General features: G+C 41.1%; 1 non-coding gene across 1 annotated transcript; it reads left to right on the forward strand.

Moving 5' to 3' along the window:
• The first annotated feature begins 13622 nt into the window (after positions 1-13622).
• LOC112630840 lies at positions 13623-13727 on the forward strand. The gene has a single exon (XR_003120973.1). It is a non-coding gene; the product is annotated as a U6 spliceosomal RNA (small nuclear RNA).
• Positions 13728-19570: the final 5843 nt, after the last annotated feature.

Consider the following 19570-nt stretch of genomic DNA (forward strand, 5'->3'; position numbering starts at 1 on the left):
AATACACAGGAGGTGATTCCTGAGAGAACAACAAGCCTAGTGTTCATCCTGAGAAGGAGATTGCCCAACTCTCCCTATAAAATGCCAAGTGGAACACCCCAGATGAAGCAGTTGATATGCTTCATATGTAAGCCATGTGGGACTGGCTTCATGGTGACCCGAATATTCTCCAACAAAAATTTATATTACCCACGTCATGGTAAATTGTGGGGTTTAGGGAGCCCTTTTTACATGGGCACCCTGGGTGACATTACTCTGGCAGCATCATAGGACTATGTGAGAAGCCTTCTCAAATTTGCTGTCTCTTGTGGGTCTTACAGATGCTTAATAAAATATCAGGGGCAATTAACGAAAAAAAAAAAAAAAAGACAGGAAAAGAGAAAGGGAGTAAAAGAGCTCACCCCAGAAGGGTGATACAAATTTTTGGATGGTTATTAAGAAATGAAATAAATAAAATGAAAATTTAGGGAGTTAAAACAAAGGCCTTTAAAACACTACTTGCTCCAGATTGGAAAATTTAAGAAAATTCCAAAGACAATGGTTATAATGAGAATGCTACGTTGCCTGTGGCAATAATGGGGCAAATTAAGATAAAGATTGACAAAAGGGACTGAGTGCCTTGGCCCAACCCCTGCTGGGGACCCATATCCTTTTGATATAGGGTCTTGTTACCTGAGGAATGCAAGGAGGAGAATACTCAGCAGAGGGCCTCTTTTTCCCCTAAGACTGATTCTAACTAAGTAGGAGCTGCTAGATTCTGCAAAGCCTGATAGACAGCTCCCATCTAACCAGAGCTGTTTCACTTGTGAACTTCCAAGGTGAACAAAGGACATCGTGTTTGGAAGGCTGCTGCTGTGGTTAAAGAGGAGTCAAGGAAATCTTTTTCTTTTGAATTATTTATAGTTTAGAGCAATTAAGTGAAGAATGTTTTTGTGAGCAAGTTTACTTTTCTCTCTGAGCTCTCCAAAATTCAGAAACTGTTCATGAGTATTCTGATTTTATGACAATATAGTTATTTGGATAAGTTTAGTAAGATTCATTTCTTTCAAAACAGGACAATTGGAGACACTGTTTTTTTTTTTTCCCCCCCCAGGGCTTAGACTAGAATAACATATTTTGAGGCAAAGTTCCAGCAAAGCCAACTTAAAAGGAGCCTATGTGGCCAATTAATTCTTGCTGCACTTTATGTGAATAATCAGGCCAAGTATAATAAGCCTAAAACTTATTTTGCACATAAATTGGTCTTACTATAATTTCTCTTTAGGCTGGGTGCAGTGGCTCACACCTGTAATCCCAGCCCTTTGGGAAGCCAAGGTGGGTGGATCACTTGAGGCCAGAAGTTTCATCAGCCTGGCCAACATGGAGAAACCTTGTCTCTACTAGAAAATACAAAAATTAGCCAGGTGAGGTGTGCACGCCTGTAACCCCAGCTACTCAGGAGGCTGAGGCATGAGAATTGTTTGAGCCTGGGAAATGGAGGTTGCAGTGAGCCAAGATTACACCACTGCACTCCAGCCTGGGCGATAAAGTGAGACTCTGACTTAAAAAAAAAAAATTCTTTAATAGAAAAGCAGAACTAGAGAAAGAGGTCGTTTCAAAGGAGAAGTGTAACACTTTTTATTAGATTTCAGCCCCAACTTTTGTTTTTGAGTGCAGACTGAATCATGAATTATATAATCCTCTAAAGAGTGCCAGGTTAGCATTTTTCTTCGTATTTTTAGTTGGTGCCCTAATGGAATAGGTTCCTTTTTCTATTCTGACACACAAATACTCTTTTGATTTTCAAAAATACTGTTATTTATTTTTCCTTGTTTTACCTCTAAGGAAACCAGAATCATGGTATTCTGAAGAGTAGAGATGCGAATCTCCCTCATTTGGCATCACACTGGCTCCAATTTGCTTTTCACTGAAAATGCCCTGCTGCTAAGACTATACAAACACCGTCCCTCTAGGCCCGGAGACTGTCATGGAAGAGGTGAGCATATGAGACTGTAAGGGCCAGTTTTCAGGGATAGAATTAAGTCAAGGTCAGACCCTCCAAATCAAGGATGGGTACAAAGATGCCTAAACAGCCAGTAAAACAAGGGACTTTGCCTTCTGAGCTGTTATGTGGCACCTTTTCTAATTCCCGTAGAATTAAAGGAAGATAATTACAGACAGGATAAAGATACCTTGTGACAAAGCCTCCTGGGTACAAAATTCCCAGTTATGAGTTGTGAAGATAGATATATATTTCAAAACTTTTTGTTTCGGAACAATGTTTGCATTTTATATAGCTAATTGCTAAAAGTCTGTAACTAAACCCAACATTACTGTAGCTCAAGGCATAGAAGTTAAAGATAGTCAGTTTTGTAACCTTGCCTTCGGCTTTTTGTTTATTGACTTTTTACATAAAAACATTTTTTTTTAAGGGATAATGAATGCCTGTCCATGTCTATTCCTATGTGGACATTTAATTGGCTATAAGTCTTTTGACTCTAAGTCCCTTGGCTTAGAGTTCCTTTGACTCTAAGTCCCTTGGCCATACCAAGAGACTGATTTGAGTGGAAACTCCAGTTCTCCTTCATATTAATTAAAGTTTCCTTACTGCAGTGCCATGGTCTCAGTCAATTGCAGTGGGCAAGAAGAACATATCAGGCAATCGATTACACATTAAGCTCTCTAAGTAGCTCTGTGGAGTCCCCTCTCACTTAGCTTTGAGGTAGAGCAGGTTTTTACCCAACCCTGTTTCAGTTCTTATGGGGAGGGGTTTGGAAACAGGACTCACAGCATAGCTTTCTCTAAAAATATCCTCCGCAAACCCTCTCTCTTAGATTTTTCTCTTGGATTAAAAGATTCTTTGACCTTCTAATGTACTTGATGTGAGGACAGGGTTCAGAGATGTGGAATGGATTATGAGACATGTCATGTTTCCTGCTCTATTTCTGATGTACACCACATTTCTACTTTAGGGTGGATCTTGATTTGCTAGGTCAGCCATGTGAAGTATTCCCAGGGTATGGTTAATTGGTCTGGTTTGTCACATGACTGAGGTTGGCTCAATCAGAAGGGATGAATTCAAATTCCTTGGTTGTCTCACTAGATGTAAACAAGGAGGAATGTTGCCCACATTTCTGTGGACAATCATGTGATGACCATGAAAGGGAATTAGTGTCTGAATGAAGCTGATACTGTGAACAGAAGAATGGTTAGTCTAAAAAAATAAGAGCCTGGCGTGGTGGGTCACACCTATAAACCCAGCACTTTGGAGGCTGAGGTGGGAGAATTGCTTGAACCCAAGAATTCAAGACCAGCCTGGGCAACATTGTGAGACCCTGTCTCTACAAAAAATAAAATAAAAATTAGCCAAGCATGGGAGCACCTGCCTGTAGTCACAGCTACTCAGGAGGCTGAGGTTAGATGATAGCTTGATCCCAGAAGTTTGAAGCTTCAGTGAGCTGAGATTGCACCATTGCACACCAGCCAGGGCAACAGAGTGAGACTCTGTTTCAAAAATAAAATTTAAAATAATTTTTAAAAATTAAAAAAATAATAACTCAAATTGCAGATACTGTGGGGTCATTGAATCACCCAAGCCTGGGTTTTGCCATACTTCTGGACTTTCTGGTTATTGCTTTAGTGAGTTGGAGTCAGAATTTTATTATCTGCACCTGAGAGCATTCTAGTTGATTCACAGCTAAATTGTCTTACCATTCCCTTCTGAGTTTTCCCATTGCTTTCAGCCCTTCTCTTGCTAATGGTTGCAGGGTAACTTATCCATTAGGTAGAGTAAGCACAGTGCTGACAGTCCTCAAAAATGTTTTGTTTCAAAAAAATTTTATTTTTTAATTCTTGTGGGTATGTGGTAGGTGTATATATTTAATGTTTACATGAGAAATTTTTTTAATCAAAATAGACTTCCAAGAATACATAAGGTATTTTGACACAGATATGCAATGTGTAATAATCACATCAGGGTAAATGGGGTATACATTAGCTCAATCATTCATCCTTTTTGTTACAAACAATCCAATTATACTTTTTTTGTCATTTTAAAATATACAATTAAATTATTTTTTATTATAGTCACTCTGCTGTGCTACCAAATATTATTCATCTTTTAAACTATTTTTTTTGTACCCATTAACCAACCCCATTCCTCTGTGCCACCCCCTGTTCCCAGCCTCTGGTAACCGTCCTACTCTCTATCTCCATGAGTTCAATTGTTTTAATTTTAGCTCCCATAAATAAGTGAGGACATGTGAAGTTTGTCTTTCTGTGCCTAGATTATTTCAATTAGCATAACGACCTCCAGTTCCATTCATGTTTTTGCAAATAATAGGATCTTGCTCTTGCTCTTATTTTTTTATTTTTAATTTAATTTAATTTTTACATAGAGATGGGGTCTTACTACATTGACCAGGCTGGTCTCGATCTGTTGGCCTCAAGGGAGGCCCACTGTCTCAGCTTCCCAAAGTGCTGGGATTATAGGCATGAGCCAGTGCACCCAGACTCTCATTCTTTTTTGTGGCTAAATAGTATTCTATTGTGTAAATGGACCACATTTTCTTTATCCATTCATCTGTAGATGGACATTTATGTTGCTTTCAAATCTTGGCTATTGTGAATAGTGCTGCAATAAACATGGGCATGCAGATATCTTTTTGATATACTGATTTCCTTTCTTTTGGATAATCCAGTGGGATTGCTGGATTATACGGTAGCTCTATTTTCAGTTTTTGGAGGAAACTCGAAGCTGTTCTCCACAGTGGTTATACTAATTTACATTCACACCAACAGTGTATGAAGGTTCTCTTTTCTCTATATCCTTGCCAGCATTTGTTATTGCCTGACATTTAGATAAAAGCCATTTAACTGGGGTGAGATGATATCTCATTGTAGTTTTCATTTGCATTTCTCTGATGATCGATGATGTCAAACACCTTTTCTTTCTTTTTTTTTTTGAGGCAGAGTTTCACTCTTGTTGCCCAGGCTGGAGCACAATGGCATGATCTCAGCTCACCGCAACCTCCGCCTCCCAGGTTCAAGCAATTCTCCTGCTTCAGCCTCCCTAGTAGCTGGGATTACAGGCATGTGCCACCACGCCCAGCTAATTTTGTATTTTTAGTAGAGACAGGGTTTCTCCATGTTGGTCAGGCTGGTCTTGAACTCCCGACCTCAGGTGATCCACCCACCTCAGCCTCCCAAAGTGCAGGGATTACAGGCATGAGCCACATGCCGGGCCAATCGAACACCTTTTCATATGGCTTGTTTGACATCTGTATGTCTTCTTTTGAGAAATGTCTATTAAAGTCTTTTGCCCATTTAAAAATTAAATTATTAGATTTTTTTTCCCTGTAGAGTTATTTGAGCTCTTTATATATTCTGGTTAGATAGATAGTTTGCAAATATTTTCTTTCATTCTGTGGGTTGTCTCTTCATTTTGTTGATTGTTTCCTTTGCTGTGCAGATCTTTTTAACTTGATGTGATCCTATGTAGGGTCCAGCCCTACAGGGCTTAGAGGGTGTTCTCCCCGTGTGTGGAGATGAGAGACTGTAATAAATAAAGAAACAAAACAAAGAGATAAAGAGAAAGCAGCTGGGCCCGGGGGACCACTACCGTCAAGACGCAGAGACCGGTAGTGGCCCTGAACGGCTGGGTGTGCTGATATTTATTGCATACAAGACAAGGGGGGCAGGGTAAGGAGGGTGGATATTCTAAGTGATTGATAAGGTGAAGCAAGTCATGTGATCATAGGATGAGGGCCCTTCCCTTTTAGGTAACCAAAGCAGAGAGAGAAGGCAGCATATGTCAGCATTTTCTTCTATGCACTTATAAGAAAGATCAAAGACTTTAAGACTTTCCCTGTTTATTCTACCACTATCTACTATGAACTTCAAAGAGGAACCAGGAGTACGGGAGGAACATGAAAGTGGACAAGGAGTGTGACCATTGAAGCACAGCACCATGGGGAGGGGTTTAGGCCTCTGGATGACTGTGGGCAGGCCTGGATAATATCCAGAGTCACACAAGAAGCTGGTGGAGCAGAGTGTTCCCTGACTCCTCCAAGGAAAGGAGACTCCTTTTTGTGGTCTGCTAAGTAATGGGTGTCTTCCCAGGCACTGGCATTACCGCTTGACCAAGGAGCCCTCAAGTGGCCCTTATGTGGGTGTGACAGAGGGCTCACCTCTTGGCTTCTAGGTCACTTCTCACAACATCTCTTCAGTACTCAACCTGCCAATTATTCCTAGGTTATATTAGTAATGCAATAAAGAGTAATATTAAAAGCTAATGATTGATAATGTCCATGATCATCTCTATATCTAATTTGTATCATAACTATTCTTATTCTAACTATTTTCTTTATTATACTGAAACAGTTTGTGCCTTCAGTCTCTTGCCTTGGCACCTAGGTAATCTTTTGCCCACAATCCTATTTGTCCATTTTTGGTTTGGTTGCCTGTGCTTGTGGGGTATTACTCAAGAGATCTTTGCCTAGACCAGTGTCCTGGAGAGTTTCTTCAATGTTTTCTTGTCGTAGTTTCATAGTATGAGGTCTTAGATTTGTCTTTAATCTATTTTGATTTGATTTGTGTACATAATGAGAGATAGAGGTCTAGTTTCATTCTTCTGCTTATGGATATCCAGTTTTCCCAGCACCATTTATTGAAGAGACTGTTCTTTCCCCATGTATGTTCTTGGTTGCCTTGTCAAAAATCAGTTCACTGTAGATGTGTGAATTTATTTCTGGGTTTTCTATTCTGTTCCATTACTCTATGTGTCTGGTTTTTGTTTTTGTTTTTTTTTTTTGATGGAATCTCGCTCTGCCACCCAGGCTGGAGTGCAGTAGCATGATCTCAGCTCACTGCAACCTCCGCCTCCTGGGTTCAAGTGATTCTTCTGCCTCAGCCTCCCAAGTAGCTGAGACTACAGGCATGTGCTACCACGCCTGGCTAATTTTTTGTATTTTTAGTAGAGATGGGGTTTCACTGTGTTAGCCAGGATGGTCTCGATCTCCTGACCTCATGATCCACCTGCCTTCTTGCAACTTTTCTATAAATTTGAAACTATTATGAATCTGAGATTATTTAAATATTTATTTAAAATTAGTGTTGCAGGAAGTCAGGGACCCCGAACGGAGAGATCAGCTGGAGCTGAGGCAGAGGAATAAAAATTGTGAAGATTTCATTTTAATATGGACATATATCAGTTCCCAAATAATACTTTTATAATTTCTTATGCCTGTCTTTACTTCAATCTCTGAAAATAAATTGTGAAGATTTCATTTTAATATGGACATTTGTCAATTCCCAAAATTAATACTTTTATAATTTCTTGTGCCTGTCTTTAATCTCGTAATCCTGTTATATTCATAGGCTGAGAATGTACATCACCTCAGAACCACTATTGTGTTAACTGTAGAAATTGATTGCAAAACATGTGTGTTTGAACAATATGAAATCAGTGCACCTTGAAAAAGAACAGAATAACAGTGATTTTCAGGGAACAAAGGAAGACAACCATAAGGTCTGACTGCCTGGGGGGTTGGGCAGAATATAGCCATATTTTTCTTCTTGCAGAGAGCCTACAAATGGACGTGCAAGTAGGGAAGATATCACTAAATTGTTTTCCTAGTAAGGAATGTTAATAATTAAGACCCTGGGAAAGGAATGCATTCCTGGGGGGAGGTCTATAAACGGCCACTCTGGGAGTGCCTGTCTTATGCGGTTGAGATAAGGACTGAAATACGCCCTGGTCTCCTGCAGTACCCTCAGACTTATTAGGGTGGGGAAAAAACTCTGCCCTGGTAAATATGAGGTCAGACCGGTTTTTGCTCTTGAACCCTGTTTTCTGTTGTTTAAGATGTTTATTAAGACAATATGTGCACAGCTGAACATAGACCCTTATCAGTAGTTCTGTTTTGCCTTTTGTCCTGTTTCCTCAGAAGCATGTGATCTTTGTTCTCCTTTTTGCCCTTTGAAGCATGTGATCTTGTGACTACTCCCTGTTCTTGCACCCCCTCTTTTTTTGAAATCCTTAAGAAAACTTGCTGGTTTTTCAGCTCAGGTGCGCATCACGGTCCTGCTGATATGTGATGTTACCCCTGGAGGCCCAGCTGTAAAATTCCTCTCTTCGTACTCTTTCTCTTTATTTCTCAGCTGGCCAAATAGGATTGTGGGCGAAAGATTACCTAGGTGCCGAGGCAAGAGACTGAAGGCACAAACTGTTTCAGTATAATAAATAAAATAGTTAGAATAAGTTGGCCGACACTTATGGAAAATAGAAAGAACCTACATTGAAATATTGGGGGTGGATTCCCCCAATAAATTAGCTAAAAATAAACATTTTTAAGTTAATTAAAAACAACAAAGGCATGTATGCATTACTGTGTACCTTTCTAGTCAAACTAACAGAATTTGAGACTGCTGCTGGGCACAGAGGCTCATGCCTGTAATCCCAGCACTTTTTCCAGGTTGAGGTTGACTGGAATTTGCTCATATTAGTTGCCAAGGAGGTTGACACATGTATATTTGTCATTTTTTAATTGGCCTTATCTGCTTCAGTTGGCATATCTGCTTATTGTTGGATACTTGGATTACATACACTGGTTGAAAATATAAACAATACTATGAAGATCTTAATATAAATTAACTTAAAAAAATTAATGATATAAATGAACTCTTTCATCATCTATCATAGATGATAAAAATTAATGAATGCCTAATTAACTAAAAGAGGATACTTAGGCATATAAAATTAAAAGTAAAAGTTTTAGCATTCTAATATTGTTTCATTTTTATCTTTGAGACATGGTCTGGCTGTTGCCTAGGCTGAAATGCAATGGTGCCATCATGGCTCATTGCAGCCTCGACCTCCCAGGCTCAAGTGATCTTCCCGTCTCAGCCCTCCAAGTAGTTGGGAGGTTGCCCAGGCTGGTCTCAAACTCGTGGGCTAAAGGGATCCTCCTGCCTCAGCCTCCTAAAGTGCTGGGATTATAAGCATAAGCCACCAAGCCAGAGCAGCATTGTAAAGTTTAAAACAATGGCCAGTGCCAGAGCAAACATGAGAAAGGTAAGCAACACTTAGTAAGCAAGGTGGAAACATGTATGTTATTTTCTTTTGTACATTAAGAAAAATTTATTTCTTTTTCTTTTTTTTTTATAAGATCTCACTGTCACCCAGGCTGGAGTGCAGTAGCACAATTATATCTCACTGCAACCTCCAACTCTAGGCTCAAGCAATTCTTCTGCCTTAGCCTCCTAAGTAGCTGAGACTACAGGCACGCACCACCATGTACAGCTAATTAAAAAAAAATTATTTTGTAGAAATGGAGTCTTGATAAGTTGCCCAGGCTGGTCTTGAATTCCTGAGCTCAGGCAATCCTTTTGCCTTGGCCTCCCAAAGCTGGGATTATAACTGTGAGCCACTGTACCCATCCCAATGTATGTAATATGTTCTTACAACTTAGCCAGAGAGGCTGTATAATGTGAGTCAAAAATTAGATAAACATCAAGATGTTGGTAGGGTAAGAAAAAATTAGAGCTGATCAGAGCATGAGAAGAGGGCAAAGCAAATGGAGATGGTGGTGAGGGACCTTTGGAAGCTGAAGGGCTCACAGACTCACATTACCTTTTCATTCTTTTCTCCTTCAAAAATTCAAAGATGAAGAATTTTTTTTCTCTGAGCAAATTATCCCATTTAAACATTCATGAATTAACCACATTAACCTACTTTCAATGCAAAAAAGAAAAATGGTTTCTGTCTCCTACATTTTAGCTGCCTTGTCAGTGGGTTGTCAAGTTGAAGGATTTCTTTTACATTCCTATGAATCCCTTATTCTCTATGAACGAAACTTTACTTCGAAATGGAAAGTAGGTTTGGGTTCATCTTTAATTTTTGGCTCACATTATACAACCTCTGTGGTTAAGCTGTGAGAATGTATAAAATTCCTGTCAGCCATTGCTGGGGCTTCAGAGCATGACTGGGTGGTGCCCAGGTGGGCAGAGCACTGTCTGATAATCTTTGCTCCCTAATAACTGAAATCCAGAATAGATGATATTCTCCATTCATTCAAAATGCCTCTCCTGTGCTTCATGCAGAGGATACAAACAGAAAAACACTCGGTTCCTGTCTTCAGGGCATTCACAGGCTTGTCAGTCCAGATATTAGAGAGGATAAAAAATGAACCAAGCAATAATCAATGGGAAAAAGCTGTTTCATGCCTTAACATGACATAAATATAAAAACCATACAGGGAACAACGGATGAAAATAAAAACACAAAGGCTACAATAAATGCCAATGACAAAAACAAAGGCACTATTCAGTTCTACTTGACAGCAAACAGATTTAGGAATCAAACCCTGACGCATTTTAAGGTTCTAGGTCTACTGTTTAAAAAATCCAAAAAATGTTATCCAAGTCTGAATACATTAACGAGACACTGTAAAAGCTTTTAGCTGTAAGGTATTATTACTGTGTCAGTCAGAGTCCTTGAAGAAACAGAAGACACATTTAAACTGGGGTTACTTAAGGAGAGTTTAATAAAGGGAATGTTTACAGAGCTGTGGACAAGGTGTAGGAAACCATGAATAGTGCAGTCCCCCAGTATTAGTAGTAGCAGTGGGGCCCCATTATTGCTCGAAGTCTAAAGGGTCAAGGGTGGGAGAACCAGGAGACAGAGGGGGCCTGAGAGTAGCAAAAAGTGAATACCACCCCCCTTCACCTCCTTTATGTAACTAGACCAGCTGGAAGTAACCCTACAGGGAGGGATCGCACTGCTACACCCTCAGATCTCCTGCTGGGCTCCCCATTGCTGGACCCACTGGAACCAGAAGACAAGGGAGCCAGCTGATCTAGTCTATACGGGTCAGCTTCCCAGAGCACAGAGGACAGTGCAGAAGGGTAGAGAGCATCTGGAGGGGTGAATGGAAGATGTCCAGAACTAGGCTGGGCACAGTGGCTCGTGCCTGAAATCCCAGCACTTTCAGAGGTCAAGGCAGGTGGATCACCTGAGGTTAGGAGTTTGAGACAAGCCTGGACAACACAGTGAAACCCCGTCTCTACTAAAAATACAAAAATTAGTTGGGTATGGTAGCATGCACCTGTAGTCCCAGCTACTTGGGAGGCTGAGGCACAAGAATCACTTAAATCCAGGAGGTGGAGGTTGCAGTGAGCTGAGATTGTGCCACTGCACTCAGGCCTGGGTGACACAGTGAGACTCCTTCTGAGAAAAAAAAAAAAAAAAAAAGAAGATGCCCAGAACAACTAAGTGACCAAGAATCTGACAGTCAAGTGTTCACAAAGACCTTTGCAACACCTTCTCAGTCAATATTTGACAACTCCCAGAACTGGTAATTTAATGGTTACTGAATGTGGATAGCAAAACCTTAAGAGCACACCTACCAAAAATCTTGCTATTTATTAGGAACACATTTTTCAAGTTAGTAAGGCAGTGTAAGTTGAAGAAGAAAATTCTGCATACCAAAAAGTACTCTTCTGTGTTTTTTCCAAAACAGAATATAAATATGCACACCCCCCACACAAGAAAATCCCAGACAGGATACATGAACATTTTCTGATATTAACAATAAACACCAAAGTCATTCTGAACTTGTTTTTTTGGTGGCGTATGATCAATAACAAAGACCGAGAGAGCTATACTAAGAAACAAAGGCTATTCTTAAATAACACACCCTCTGCTAATTGTGAAGGGTAAACTATGGATCGATCTTCATAATCCTTCACCTTCTCTTCCAGCAATCCCCCTTCTCTTTCCTACATGCATGTTTTTCTAAATTAGAACTTATCTTTTATGGCTTTTTGGGGAAAGTAGACATTTTTACTGACCCACTCATTCTCATTCTCATTCTTTTTTTTTTGAGACTGAGTCTCGCTCTGTCACCCAGGCTGGAGTGCAGAGGCATGATCTTGGCTCATTGCAACCTCCATTTCCTGGGTTCAAGCCATTCTCCTTCCTCAGCCTCCTGAGTATCTGGGATTAGAGGCGCACAGCACCACACCCAGGTAATTTTTGTATTTTTAGTTGAGACGGGGTTTCACCATGTTGGCCAGCCTGGTCTCAAGTGATCTGCCTGCCTCAGCCTCCCAAAGCGCTGGGATTACAGGTGTGAGCCACAGCGCCCGGCCCTGACCCACTCATTCTACATGGATTTTCTATATGAAAAGATTTGGTCCTGAATTCATGGAAGAGCCTGTTTTCTGCACTAGAGGGACTATTTCTTCCTTAATACACTTTCTGGCACAATAGCACAGACTCAAACATCATCTGACTTCTTTGCACAGCCAAGAAGGTGTGGTGGAGTCTGTTTCTCACACTATGCTTCTGTCCCCACAACTTATGGGTAAGCGTGGAGGCAGAGGGTTCAGGAGCATTTCTCCACCAGAATCAGGGTAGAAGAGGAAGAATATCTTAGCAGGTCAAGTTGGCTGTCTACTTTGAAAGTTGGGTAAAGCATCGTGCCCAGTAATACAATCTTTGTGCACAAGATACAAGAGAAAAGCTATTCTGCTACCCCAGTGCCATGCCAGGGGACTGGTAAATAAATTATGGCAATGCTGGTAGAACACTCTCTGACCTGGCTTTGTGTCCTGGCTCAGCCACTAATTGTGTGCCTAAAGCCAGAGTTTTCACATCTCTAAAATACAGTTAATAATACTTACCTCCTCACGTGCTTGTGAATTTCTTTCTAGACTGCTACGGTATTATCCAAACCATAATCCTAACCGTAATCCCAACTAGAGCAATGTATCTGAAACACAAATCTGATAATATCATTACCCTGCTTAAAATATTTTAACCATTTCCCACTGCTTTTTTTTTTTCTTTTTAATGAGACAAGATCTCATTCTGTCTCCCCTGGCTGGAGTGCAGTGGCATAATCACAGCTCACAGCGCACTGCAGCTTTGACTTTCGTGGCTCAAACAATCCTCCCACCTCAGCCTCCTGAGTATTTGGGACCACAGGTACATACCACCACACAGCTAACTTTTCTTTTGGGTGAGGGTCTTCCTATGTTGCTCAGGCTGGTCTCGAACTCCTTGGACGCAAGCCCACCTGGTCTTAGAATGAAGACTCACATCTCTGATATGGCCTTCAAGTCCTTGGAGCCTGGCATCAGCTCCCACCATTATTTTAATACATTCTTACTCTAGGTTCTAAGCCACAGTGGCCTTCGTTTAGTCCTTTTTTTTTTTTTTTTTTTGAGACAGAGTTTCACTCTTGTTGCCTAGGCTGGAGTACAGTGGCACAGTCTTGGCTCACTGAAACCTCCTCCTCCCAGGTTCAAGCAATTCTCCTGTCTCAGCCTCCAGAGTAGCTGGGATTATAGGCATCTGCCACCATGCCCAGGTAGTTTTTGTGCCCAGGTAATTTTTGTAAATCTGGTGTGGGCCTAAGCAGCCCAGGACTTATCTGGAGGCTCCGATGTTGGGAACCCAGGATCCTTCTGCCTTGTTGGGCTCCCTAGCTTGCTTTGGGAGAATGCTCTGCCACATCCACATTCCAGCCAGTGGAAGGAAGAAAGAGAAAAGGAAGGAAACAGCTGCTCTTTATAAAAGCATGACCCAGGAATTGCACTCATTACTTTTACTCACTTTTTACTGATCAGAACTTGGTCGTGTGCTTGCTTCTGTAGCACATATACTAAAATTGGAACCATACAGAGGTTAGCTAAGGCCCCAGCGCAAGGATGACATGCAAATTCGTGAAGTGGTCCATGTGAAGGAAGGAGAGAAAGAAAGAAAGAGAAAGAGAGAGAGAGAGAGAGAAAGAGAAAGAGAAAGGAAGAGGAAGGAAGGAAGGAAAAGAAAAAGAAAAGGAGAAAGAAAGAGAATGAACAAATGAACGAACTTGGTCACGTGGCTATACTTAGCCGTAAGGGAGGCTCAGAAAAGTAGCCTTTATTTTAGCTGCCTTGTGCATAGCTGTGTACCTGGAACTCTGTTATTGTAGATAGAGTGAGTGGATATGAGGACACCTAGTGGTCCCTGGAGCAGAACGCCCAACTTAGATTAATTAGTGTGATTATTGATTAATAGCTATCTACCCCACTAGACTGTATCTCCACAAGAGCAGGAACCGTTTGTGTTTTTGCTCACCATTGTATCTTTACCTTCTATTCCAGTGCCTGGCACACAGTAGGATCTTAATAAACATTTGTTGAATACATGTGTGAATGAATCAGGTCCCTACCTCTTGCTATCCCTGTCATGCTTGACACTCCAGCCAGACCACACCACTTGTGATTGCCTAGCAATGTATTCATTATCAGTTAAAAGGAAATCACTGCTAATCTGGTAAACAAACATAGTCACCTCACTGTTGCTTACATTTCTTTGGTGAGTTTTCAGGTGATACACATTTTCACATCTTTATTTATACTTCTCATTTTGAGATTTGACATGATAGCATGTCAATTCTGATAGCATCACCTGAGGTACATGAAGATACATGATAACATTGCCTGAGGTACATGAAGAGCTTGACATGGCTGATTGCAGTCAAAAAATAAGGGCCAAAGGAAAAAAAAAAGTTCAAAAAGAAAAAAGTAAACAAACAAAAAGGGCCAAGTTAGCCAGCACACCCAGGGACTTGCTTGCTGTGGAGTGAAATAGATACTTGAATTAGGGCATTCATGCAATTCTACATGAGTGCTGTTTCTCAAACCTCAGCTTTCCATGAGAGTTGGGAAGCAAAGAGTTAAATGTTATATTCTCTGTTTAGAATCTAGAAGGATGGTATTTTAAGTTGCTAATTAATTGAATATCCATGAGTGTTAGCAGCCAATAGATATTAATATTGTATTGATCAATTAATAAGCTTAATTTAGACTTGGTGGAGCCCGGCATTGTGGTGTACATCTGTAGTCCCAGCTACTCTTTTGGCTGAGGCAGGAGGGTGGCTTGAGCCCAGGAATTTGAGACTGCAGTGAGCTATGATTGCATCAGTGAACTCCAGCCTGGGCAACAGAGTAAGACTCCATCCCTAAAAATAAATAAATAAATAATAAACGCTATTAAATAAATTAAGTATGACCAGGCGTGGTGGTTCACACCTGTAATCCCAGCACTTTGGGAGGCTGAGGCGGACGGATTACCTGAGATCAGGAGCTGGAGACCAGCCTGGCTAACATGGTGAAACCCCATCTCTACTAAAAACACAAAAATTAGGTGGGCATGGTGGTGGGCACCTGTAATCCCAGCTACTCAGGAGGCTGAGGCACGAGAATTGCTTGAACACGGGAGGCAGAGGTTGCTGTGAGCTGAGATAGTGCCACTGAACTTCAGCCTGGGTGACAGAGCCAGACTCTGTCTCAATTTAAGAAAAAAAAAGTTAAAATAAATTAAGTATGAATTAAAATATTTAAAAAAAAGACTTGGTGTGAATGATGGCCACCTCACCCATAACACACACCCACCTGCCCACTCCACCATCCGTCACCAGGTACAGATGTTTTGCTTATCATTATCATATTGGATAGGAATATAAAATAATATATTTAATATGGACACTCTTAATGAAGCCATATGAAAAATGTGTGAAGGTGGTGGGCTTTCAATTTTATTGTTATTTTAACATGTCTTCTTTAATGTTGTTTTCATATTGTTGCTAATTAAATGAAATTATAGCACTATTACCATCACCAAAACATAATTACCACCACTAATCCTGTTAGCAATGCTCTTTTAAAAGTTATCTAAGACTCGGCTGGACACGGGGGCTCATGCCTGTAATCCCAGTACTTTGGGAGGCCGAGGCAGGTGGATCACGAGGTCAGGAGTTCGAGACCAGCCTGACCAACATGGTGAAACCCTGTCTCTACTAAAAATACGAAAATTAGCCAGGCGTGATGGCACATGTCTGTGACCCCAGCTACTCAGGAGGCTGAGGCAGGAGAATCGCTTGAACCCAGGAGGTGGAGGTTGCAGTGAGCTGAGATCGTGCCACTGCACTCCAGCCTGAGTGACAGAGTAAGACTCTGTCTCAAAAAAAAAAAAAAAATTATCTAGACTCATAAGATACTGTTGGTAATAGAGGAAAGAAGATGGGGTTGTTCTAAACATAAGCACAAATGTGGCCAATGGGCAGAAGATGCATTTTCTTGTATAACATTCATTTATAATTCTCAGAGCCAAGAGAGGAAGCAGTAATTCAAAGCAAGAGAAATGAAGAGCTTCTGTTTCCTTAGTGTTCATGAGTCGGCCTGATCTGGATATAACTGCTAATGAGAACAACATGCTTTCAGGCAAAAAGTACACAGCAGGCTTTGGTGTGCAGATAACCAAGGATTAGTGCTCGAGAATTCAGTTGTTTTGCTCTTGGTGTAACTTGGGCATGAGATCAAAGACTGAGAGCAGCTTCTTAAATTGTTCAGTGGCTGCTCAGAAATGCATTTGACTGTAGGTAGGTCCTCCAATCCATGTATACTTCTTAGTAATTATCTTAATAATTCATGTTTCTCTCTCATGATGCTGAAATTTTTAGCAGGTACCATGGACTGAATGTACCCCCAAATTCATTCGTGTGGCTTCCTCAGAATTCCTGTGTTGCAATCCTAATCCCCACTGTGATGATATTAGGTGGCAGGGACTTGGGGGAGGTAATGAAGTTGCGAGGGTGGAGCCTTTATGAATGGGATTAGCGCCTTACAAAAGAGACCTCAGAGAATGCCCTTCCCTTTCTATCATATGAGGACACAGTGAAAAGTTGGCTGGCTGTGAACGAGGTACTTGGCCTTCAACAGACACCGGATTTGCTGGTGCCTTGATCTTGGATTTCCTAGCTCCAGAACTGGGAGAAATAAATGTTTGTTGCTTGAGCCACCCAGTCTATGGTATCCTATTATAGCAGTTCATACATACTAGGACAGTGGGGTTCAATTTCACTCCTTAATTCAAATTATTGAATTTTCAAGTTCAACTCCTGTATGAGTAAAATGTATTCCCATACATGTTTAGTAAAGCCGTATAAGTAAAATTTATTCCTACAGATGTTTAGTGCAGCTGAAGGTGTAAAACAAGAAAAGGAAAGGAAAAATAAAAGAAAAAGAAAAATACTTGGCAATATTGTTGGGGAGAGAAGAGGTTATTTTGGAGAAGGGAAGGAGGTTTTGGTGGATGGAAGGTTTTTGCCAGTAGGAGGGGACTGTGTATGTGAGCACGTGCCTTGAGTGTGCGTGTGGGAGGCCCACAGGGGCTGGTGGGAGTGCTAGACAACAGGGCCTAAGAAAAGAAAGTAGAAGCGTGACATAACTGCCTCCGTCACAGTTTCAGTTAGGGTGCCAGGCAACCCTGTGTGCACACAGGTACTTGGAAGGGGTGCAACCTTTAGCTACCCCCACGTTAGCCTGGTTGGCCTTGTGCAGGCTGCTCTGTTTCTGACTCTTCCTTTCCTCATCTAATATAGACCTACTCTTCTTTTATTAGAAGTAGGAAGATGAAAAATAGAAAAAAGAAGAGAAAAATATGAGATTAAGGCTCAGATATTAAAGGCATGAGAGACCTGGAAACTGGAGACTCCTTTTGGGACAGAGTTGTAGCAGCAAGCCTAACTATAGAAGAAGGGAACTGTGGCCTGTTGGTGGCATGGTGACCAGAAATTTTGGTGTTGGTAGGCTGGTGGCAGGAGCTCCACATGCTTCTAGAAATGCACCTAGGGAAGTAAGGTATATGTGAGTGATGGGAACTTGATTCAGGGGATGATGCTTAGTTCTAGCACATCAATTGCATACATCAGAGGTACTGCAAATTCAGATCTAAGGGGACCAGATAGAGTAGGATGGATAATAGCTGGATAGTAAGGAGGGATGATTGTGGTGAATAGAAGAACACATGCAGCATTTAAATTTGCCATGTGGGAATATTGAACCAATGCTGTCACATCTTCTGATTTTTCAAGAGAAGGGGTAAATTACATTTTTATGGAAAATTTAACCATAAAATGTTGGCAATTGATTTTAAAAGTTTAACAGTACCATGTGGGACATTATTGTACCTGCCAAGCAACCCTTGCACATCCCACGGCCCCTGAAACTCCACATGTCAAAAATGGAACTCCATCTGTAGTCCCTATTTCAGCAAGTGATGCCACAGACTGCCAGGAACCCCAGCTAGGCAGGTGGGCAAGAGTCCTGACTCCTCTTCTACTCCACTCCTCACTTTTGATACATGACTTTGCCATGTGGATTTAGCCTCCTGAAATCTCTGTCTCTTATATTTGTCCCCTTTCTTTATTCCTACTCTCAATGTCTTTTAGATTTTCACGATTTCTTTGCTGATCTAACCCATATCTCAGTCATTTCTCACCCATTTCTAATCCTTCAGTGATCTGTCTAAAAATAAAAATTGAAGCAAGTCATTGCATTGAAGCCCTGCCTTCTAAATTCCCATCTTCCCCCACTCCCTATAGAATAAAATCAGTGTGATTTAGCATGTTTAGCTCACATACTGACTTCTGCCTGCAACTTCAGCGTCATTCCTTGCAGCGTTTGTGCTCCACATACTGAATCATCCACAGCTCCTCTAGGGGTCACGCTGTTTCATTACTCTCTACCTTTACTTTCACTGCTTTTCTTGCCTAGAATGAATACCCTTTCCTTTCTGTATTAGGATGTGTTCAGTTGTAAGCAACACAAACCCCAACTCAAACGGACTTAACTAATGCTATGATTTGAATGTGTCTGCCAAATTTCATGTGTTGGAAAGTTAATCTCAAAATTCATAGGTTGATTGGAGGTAAGCCTTTTGGGAGGAGTATAGAATTAGATAAGGCTGTCAGGGTAGGACCCCCATGATGAGACTGATGGCTTTATAAGAGGAAGAGAGATCTGACTTGACATGCATGGACTTTCCCTCTTGCCATGTGATGTCTTCCGCCATTTTATGATGTGGCAAGAAGGCCCTCACCAGATGCTGGTGCTGTGCTTTTGGACTTCATAATTGTGACTTTGGACTCTCCAGAATTGTGAGCTAAATAAACTTGTTATTTATTTATTTAGACAAGGTCTTGTTCTGTCATCCAGGCTACAATGCAGTGCTGTGAACATGGCTTTCTGCAGCCTCAACATTCTGGGCTCAAGTGATTCTCCCATCTCAGGCTCCTGAGTAACTGGGACCACAGGTGTATGCCACAGTGCCCAACTATTTACAAGATATTTTGTAGAAATGGGGTCTCACTACATTGGTCAGGCTGGTCTCAAACTCCTGGGCTTAAGCAGTCCTCCCACCTCAAGCCTTCAAAAGTACTGAGATTACAGGCATGAGCAACCGTGCTTGGACAACTTCTTTTTAAATAAATTACCCAGTCAGTAGTACTCAGTTATAGTAGCAGAAAATGGACTAAGGACACTTATTATCTAATGCAAGTGGTAGGGCAGGCTTCAGGGTTGGTCTGATTCAGTGACTCAGTGATGTCACCTGGAATACTGAGATTCCTCATTTTATTTTCCTTCCTTCCTTCCTTCCTTCCTTCCTTCCTTCCTTCCTTCCTTCCTTCCTTCCTTCCTTCCTTCCTTCCTTCCTTCCTTTCTTTCTTTCTTTCTTTCTTTCTTTCTTTCTTTCTTTCTTTCT

Source organism: Theropithecus gelada, chromosome 8 (assembly GCF_003255815.1).
Source record: "Theropithecus gelada isolate Dixy chromosome 8, Tgel_1.0, whole genome shotgun sequence".
Classification (NCBI taxonomy): Eukaryota; Metazoa; Chordata; class Mammalia; order Primates; family Cercopithecidae; genus Theropithecus; species Theropithecus gelada.